Source organism: Patagioenas fasciata, chromosome 8 (assembly GCF_037038585.1).
Source record: "Patagioenas fasciata isolate bPatFas1 chromosome 8, bPatFas1.hap1, whole genome shotgun sequence".
Lineage (NCBI taxonomy): Eukaryota > Metazoa > Chordata > Aves > Columbiformes > Columbidae > Patagioenas > Patagioenas fasciata.
This window is the reverse complement of record NC_092527.1, coordinates 35802100-35810290: the sequence shown is the minus strand read 5'-3', so window position 1 is coordinate 35810290 and position 8191 is coordinate 35802100.

Below are 8191 nucleotides of genomic sequence, written 5' to 3'. Positions count from 1 at the left end.
TGCGCCTTAGTCTTTTATACTCTGTGTTATCTTAAATAAGCAGGTTTTGTCTAAAAATGTTTAGGAAACTTCTGCTATTGACTTCTGTGAATCCTTGTAGATGTAAACTGCAGGGTGCCTGGAGAGTGAATGCTGGAAAGGATTGTTTAAATCCTGAGCTTCCCCTTGGCTCTGGATTTGGAGAATTGGGTAGACTCTCTCACCTGAGCACAGGTCCTAAGCAGACAGTGCCTTTCTAGAAACCAAACCTAAAAGCAAAAGATGGAGCTTTTACTTCATGCCATAGTGACGCAAATAAAACACAGGTGTTTAAGCTGGAGCATTTAAGTCAAGCTTATTAGGTATGACAGTTGCCATGCCTGTGTAAAGTTAACGGAACGAGTTGCACTTGAGTTATATTTGACTGATAAGAAAGCAACTAATTGCGTAGTGTGAAAGAGAAGGTGAGTGGGGCAAGTAAGCAAAGGTCAAATAAGTTTGGGAACTGGAGAGCCTTTGATTCAGAGAGACTAACAGAGCTCTGCTTGCTCATCCTATGAAAATGAGGGTGAAAGGGGGGAAATTATTGCTTTGTATAAGTATATAAGGAAAACAGCCCTGAGGGAGAAAAGCTACAAGGTAAGGTTGATGCTGTGAATAGGTAGTTAGACATTGTCTAAGCTCTAGTTTAGCGTTTGAATAGCTTTGTAATCAGAGTAAGTGTGAGTAGTGTCTACCTAGTCCTAAAAGGGGGTTTGATAAGTGTATGAGAGTTATTGCGTGAGATGGTGTGTAGGGCTGAACAGTCTTGGATGTTCTCTGTTCACTCAAGTTCCCTGAGCAGCAGAAAGATCATGCCAGAGGTGGCTGTGTACAAAAACCTTTGATGCCTGAGAAAATGGAGTTGTCTTCTTGTCCTGACTCCAGAGTCTGGATTGTAAAGGTAAACTGAGGCTTGGAGAGAGAAAAAACAACTGCACTAATTCAGATCTCTGAAAAAATATGTACTGACATTCACAGGGCTTAAGTAGCACGTTTGAGGGCCTCTTACCAACCATTTAAAGGTTAGTCTTGTGACTGACTTCAAGGTAAGAGTCCTGCTAACTCCCCTTTTGTGCAGGGAGACAGCAAATAACCAGTTACTGGTGGGAATTGACAGGAGAAAAACAAACAAACAAAAAACCCAAACCCACAATACATTTATCTATAATAGCTACTATGTATGAAATCCTGGAATCACAGAATGTCACAGATTGGAAGGGACCTTGAAAGGTCATCTAGTCCAATCCCCCTGTCGGAGCAGGAACACCCAGCTGAGGTTCCACAGGAAGGTGTCCAGGCGGGTTTGAATGTCTGCAGAGAATGAGACTCCACAACCTCCCTGGGCAGCCTGGGCCAGGCTCTGGCACCCTCACTGTGAACAAATTTCTTCTCATATTAAAGTGGAACCTCCTGTGTTCCAATTTGCACCCATTGCCCCTTGTCCTGTCATTGGTTGTCCCTGAGAAAAGCCTGGCTCCATCCTCCTGACACTCATCCTTTACATATTTATAAACATTAATGATGTCGCCCCTCAGCCTCCTCCAAACTAAAGAGACCCAGCTCCTTCAGCCTTTCCTCATAAGGGAGATGCTTTGCTCCTTTAATCATCTTTGTTGCCCTGCGCTGGACCCTCTCCAGCAGTTCCCTGTCCTTCTTGAACAGAGGGGCCCAGAACTGGACACAATATTCCAGATGGGGTCTCACCAGGGCGGAGTAGAGGGGAAGGAGGACCTCTCTTGATCTACTGACCACCCCCTTCTAATACTCCCCAGGATGCCATTGGCCTTCCTGGCCACAAGGGCACAGTGCTGGCTCGTGGTCATTCTGTTGCCCACAAGGACCCTCAATCAACGTCTATATATTGTTCTGTCATTTGTTAAGTTGTGGAGTGCATAAACAGTAATTTCACAACCCTGAATGCCTGCTGCGTTCTCTTTTATTCAAATGCAAGATCCACCTCTTTAATCTCATAATTCATCAACTTTGTTACACTTAAGACATTGACTTTTCCATCAGGCACAAGGAAGTGAATCACTCATCTCTTATGCAGCTTGTGTACTCTTACATCAGCTTCTCTCACCTTAAAAAAGTGTGCTTGGTGGTATCTAAGGCAATTGAGAGCTCAAAGCCAGGTTGCTTCAATCTAGGCTTGAACATTAACCTTTTCTGCACTGCAAAGGAGGTGCAAGGAGGCTGCACCACTCATATGCCCACTCAGAAAGTGTGAAGCAGGAGCAGATGCTCCCTGTAGCAGGGGGTGACTGAGGAGTATGTTGGACTTGTGATGGAATGACAGCCAAAGGTGAGACCTTGAGAACTGTTTTACAACTGCTTCTCTTCAGGGATTTTATTTCTCATTGTAAAGGTGCTGGAGTTCAGTTCTAGCTACGCAGTTAATTTTCAGTTATTGGTTGTATGGCTGCTTTTCTCTGTATGTCCAACAGTGTAATGTACTGCAGGCTAAGTATACTTACAAACAAAACCACAATATCCAGAGAAGCTGAGACAGTGCCCTTGCATCAGTAAGCGAATGATGATACAGAACTCCCACTAAATAGATATGTTTCTTGTACGTGCCAGTGATGAGAGATGGAACTTGCCATATGCCAGAAATACTTGCCCATGTGAAGGGATGTGCCTTGCTGCCTGGCCATGGGACATCCCCATCCTCCCTGCTGCTTGTCAGCACACCTCCCTGCGTATGAAATGTGGATCAGGCAGGATCTGCAGCACAGGTGCACTGGTTCAAGCACAGCAGTGGGATATGGCTGATTGAGGAGAGCTGCACAGCATTGCTAGCCGAGGTATGACACTTCTTTTTGCTGCAGAAGACACTCCAAATGTGAAAGCCAAGGATGCAGACTTAAAATGATCCTTTTCTCAGGTGCCACTTATATCAGAAGCCATTCTTCCTTTAGTTGTCATTTGCATTAACAAATTTGAGGTATCAGCTTGCTTTTCCTCCATTTCTTGGCAAAAGGTAAACTACAGGGCTTTGTGACTTCAGGGCATTTTTTCTTCCTTGATGCAGCAAAGTAAGCAATGTGCTACTGAGTGAGTTGTTCGGTAAGCAATGTGCTACTGAGTGAGTTGTTCGCAGTGAAGTTATACCTTTATAAACTGTCCTTGCATTCCTCAAAGACTTTCAGTGGCTGCACAACACATCTTGCTATAGCCATACCTGGTGACAAAATGACAGAAGTTGAGTAGTTGTCAAAAAAAGAGTGATCACAAAAAAATCACAGGTTTTGTCTGAAATATTACTCATCTCTGGGGAAAAGCTCCCCTCTGGTGCAAAGCATTTTGAAGGATGCTTTAAGTAGGAGTGTCCTCACCATCTGCACTGGCAGGCTCTGGACTCCAAATGTTCCTACAAGATCCCTTTGCCCAACTAGGAGCTTCTGCACCTCATAAATCCTAACTTTCTCCTTAAAAACAGTTGGGAGTTTTGCAATATACAGATCACAGTGCATTTCCTGCCAAAAGTATAGACTTTAAGCTATGTTTCAGAAGCAAATTCCCTGCAAGTGTTCTCCTTACCTTTTTTCAGTGTCTGTTTTAAGTTTTCTTAGTGTTCTGAGCTTTTACCTGAATGTATTTTATCTTAATAAAAGGCAGGTTAAATAAATGGTCCTGTTTCATCCATTGCTATGGTACCCGTCAAGGAGATCAATAAATGAAGCAAATCTTACTAGAAATAAGGAGGCCAAAGGAAAAAAAATGTAGGTGAGTTTTGCAGTATCATTCACTCAGATAATAGTAGTCTGCAGTAATGTAGGCAAGAACAACAGTATTGACTTGTAATCCATTATGAACTAAGGTGTCAGCTTTGTTTGCATGGTCTGGTTTTCATTTCTTAAGATTTCCTGGTGGCTTTTAGTACTTTACATCTTCATTAAGGATTTGAAAAGCAAAGATCTTTGCTTACATTTAAAATACTTTTCAAGTGCTGTGATGAAGCAATCACTTGCTAATGGATTTCTGAATGCCATTTTCATTATAATATTTTTTATAAGACACCTCTCTTCCTCTATTATTACATTTGCTTTTATAAAATGGTTGAGACTGCTCATCATGTACTTTAGGTCCTTTAAATATTGTTTCTGTTTACCATTATGGGAGAGAGTTGGTGTTTTATTTATATAATAATAAAGCCATAAGCCAGTTTGTCTTTGGCAGCTAAGTGCATTTATGCAGCACCCACATTTATTCCCAGGATGGATAACAGGCCATCCTCCTTCAGTATGAATCAGTCATACAGTTAACTTTGAACTATATACATGTAATATTAGCTGAAGCATTAGTCAATGCAGTCTTTATAAGTGTCCAGGGATTCTAAAATGTCATAAAATTAAACTGGACTGTATAGGATAAGTGGTGTTATTTAGTGGTGAAGAAGTATCAACAGCTTGACCATCTCAAGCATGACCATAATCTGTCTATGAGCAAAGAGGGAATGAAGTGCAGCAGTGTCTCTGCCCATGTAGAGACACCTGCTAAGAGGTGGCTCCTGTTTGGAGCAGCTGCTAAGATGTGGTTGTCTTAGTTTAGGCAGTTTTGGGTCACTCCCTGTCCCCAGGTGGGAAGGTCTCACACTCAGATCTCCCTGCTGGTCTGGAAGTCTTGGTACGGAAACTGCCCTTTATTTAATGAATCAGACCGCAGGCCTGACTCCAATTCAGCAAGACCCCAACCCAAAAGCCTTTCCTGGGGCTGCTTTGCTCCAACTTCTTTAGACAGCCCTGCAGCTCATGGGTTGGGGCTGAGAGCCCAAACCTGCCTGATCCATACAACAGCCATGAGGTGGGAACAAATTCTCCACTACTGCTGGTGACTTGGTAAGGAGATATCTGATGGCTTCTTGGTGGCTCCTCCAGGGTGTCCACTGCCGCCCTCTTCACTTGAAAATACAGGGTTAAATTCTCTCCTGATCTACATCAAAACAAAGTGGGAAGGCAGTAGTTCTGGTTATAACACTAATAGTTCAACAGCAGGCTCTCTGTCACTGTCCTCTCTTGCAGTCATCTTTCTTGATTTAATTTCATGGAAGGTAGAGTTGACCTCTGTTCTCTGGATATACTTCTCCAAGTTTCTGTCAACAGAGACGCACCTTAAGTAAGAATAATCTAAAATTAATGTGGTTCCTGGCTGCCAGAATACAATGAAGAACGACTGTTGTAAATATCAGTAATGTTAAGATACAGGATGTTGTTACAGAGCTTTTGTCATGTATTTTTACTAGTGTTTTTCAGTTATTCCTGCCCTAGGATGTCAACAAGCTGACTTAGTGGCTCAGGATTTGCTCCAATGAGTAGAAGTCAAGGAAAGAAAGGCAATTCTTGAGCTTGATGAGTGTTATATTCTGCCTTAATGCATCTCTTAACTGATCCGTAAGAAATATTTCAGACCTATTAATCCTGAAAAATCTTCTTTCAGTTCATCTGTATGATTTGTGCTGCTAGCTCTCCTCTCTTGGAGCAATGATAACAATACTTTATAGAATTCCTGCACGGTTAAAAGCAGGTGCTACCCTTATGAGGGTGATGAATCCCACATGTTCAATGTGCCAAAGCAAGGACAAAAGAGCTAGAGCCTTGAGCCCAAGGGCTGCTGATAGGTAAAAGGAGAGGGAAAAAACAGCATCTGAGACTGTCTAATACAGCACTAGAGGCGCTTCCTTTCTACCAGTCTCTGTTTGCATTATCTATTGAAGCTGATTTTTCTTTTGGGGGGAATGGGGGCAGGAGGAGAGCTTTAACTGGTGTACTGTCTCCAGGATGATGAGCACAGAGTTCAGCTGGAGGTGGTGAGGTGCCACAGCAATGCAAACAAACTGAATACAGCTCCAAGCAATTCCAGGTGGGGAAGCCCTGTCCCAGCTCCAGAGGGTGGGTGGTGGGCATCACGAGCAGAGTGAACCTGGAACCTGAAGGGACCTGGAAAATACCTGTTCAGTGCAATGCTTTCAATGTGCTGAGATGAAAGAAATGAAGGGGCAGAAAGGCAGAGGGAGACAAAGTACACACCAGAAGGCTGATTCTTTCTATGCTAAATATTGTCCAGCTAGTTGAACTCTCATCCCTATTGTGATCTGATCTGGCCTTTTGGTTGTTATTCTCTCCACCCCTCTTCCTTTCTTCATATGCTTCTGACCAACTTATACTACTTGATCATTTGTAGACACCCTGAACTTGATGTAGTTCCACTGAGGAAGGTGGCTTCATCCTAGACATCAGAGAACCAGAAAGCACCTGGTACTTTGAAGATATTTTCCTCCTGTATTGTTGTTGGGAGGATAATTTTCTGATGTTTGACATAAGCCAGTAGGTTCTCAACCTGGAACTGCAGGCTCAGACACATTTCAAAAGCATTACTGAGATACTAACTGTCCAGACCGCAGCCAAGGACAGTAGATAGCAGAGCTAGAAAATTTTTATTTACTGGATGTGTAGCAGGCTTTTAGTAGCTCTGGACATGCGGGAATGTGTTCTGGTGACACAGTGTAAGAGAGAATGTTGAAATTCAAACTTTTCATCTTCAGGTTACCAGCTCAGACTGAGTCAATATCTATTTGCTGATGTGAATAGCTTCTAGAAAGAGAGAGAAAGGTGTTAGCATCTGTCAGTACTGCTAAATTGTTTAAATGAGTTGTGGGTGGAACAATCTACAGTATTTTTGCCTGCAGTCCATTGTTCTTCAGCAGAAAGAGTAAGAATAGGGATTAAATCAACATTGGTGCCTGTCAAGGACTTTATCAGACCCCGGTGGGCTTGGGACTTGTTGCTAACTCTGCTCACACCAGAGTTGGACCTGGAGGGGATCTCATAGACCTGGGTGCCAGCTCCCCCCAGACAGGCAGTGATTCTCACCTCCACAAGCTGCCTTCATTTCCAGACTCTTCCTGACAACAGATTTGGTCAGAGGCTCTGCTGTTACTTCCAGAAAATATAGCTGGTTCATTTATAAAAGTCAAATGCCATTTTGACAAAGCAGAACAGGCTGTTCAGACGAGCTAGGCAAGCCGGACCATGTCCCACGCAACACACAATTGCCTGTGTTTTTTCCTAACCGCACCAGAATGCCTTCTTTACCGGTTTAATAAGCACATGCTAGTTAAACAGACATAATTCTTCAGGCACTGTGGGAAGTAAAAATGTAAAAGTGTTTTTTTGCCAAGCATTTGTTCCAAAGAAATCTGTTGTTCAATAAAGACTGCTTGTTCTTGTTCTTGGCTCTTCTGCTGCCTCCAGAGCGGCTGAGAAGCATCTGTATGTGTTTGGTGGAGGGGAGAGCAATTTCTTCACAATCTGGTGGGGCTGTAGCTCAGTTCATTCAGTGTGGGGACCCAGAGCCAGGATGGAAGGGTTGGTGTGACATTTTTACTACAAAGCCATGCTATATTTCAACAGCTAGTCTGTAAGCATTTTGGAGCTGTGGTATTGCACAAACTATGGGGACAACTCTCTGACTCAGTAGCCTTACATGAGCAGTGCCACGGGCCTGAGTGACCTGATTTCGGTGACAGCAGAGAATGAAGTGTCTCCGTATCTTCCCCTCTCTGGAAAGGATGAAGCTGCTCAGACTTGTACCTGTGATCCCAGAAACACATGTTACAGCAGCCTAGGCTAATAGTGGGGTTAATGCTACCTTTGTGGTGTTCCCTTTTCCTTTCCTTCGTCCTGCCACTGTAAATTCCTGATTCAACAAAGAATTGTCAAGATTAGAGCTTTTCTTTAGGGCACCTAGACCCAGATCTTTAATTTGCAAAGCTGACCACTGAACTTGCCACCCTCAAAAGGGTAGTTATTTTGTGTTTGTCTTATAATACCACCTAGAGGCCTTGGCTGACTTTGGGTTGATAAACGTTCAGATTTTTCTGAAAATTGCCATCTTTAAGGCTTTTCTTTAACTGGATGCTCCAGAAATGAAAGCCCCAGGAAAATGAGTCTCACAGGAGTTGTGGTGTTTTCTTCCAGGCAGACATCAGAGCAGTTTCACCAGCATTACTGAGCCTGCAAACTTCTCAGAACAGGGTTTACTTTTTCTACAGTGGCAATTTTGCAGATGCTCTGTTCCAGATGCAAGTTACTTCAAAAATAAGAGGGAACATGGCCATTGTATTGCTCTGGCTACCATTTCTGTATGGTTCAGAGTCAAACACTTTGGGAAG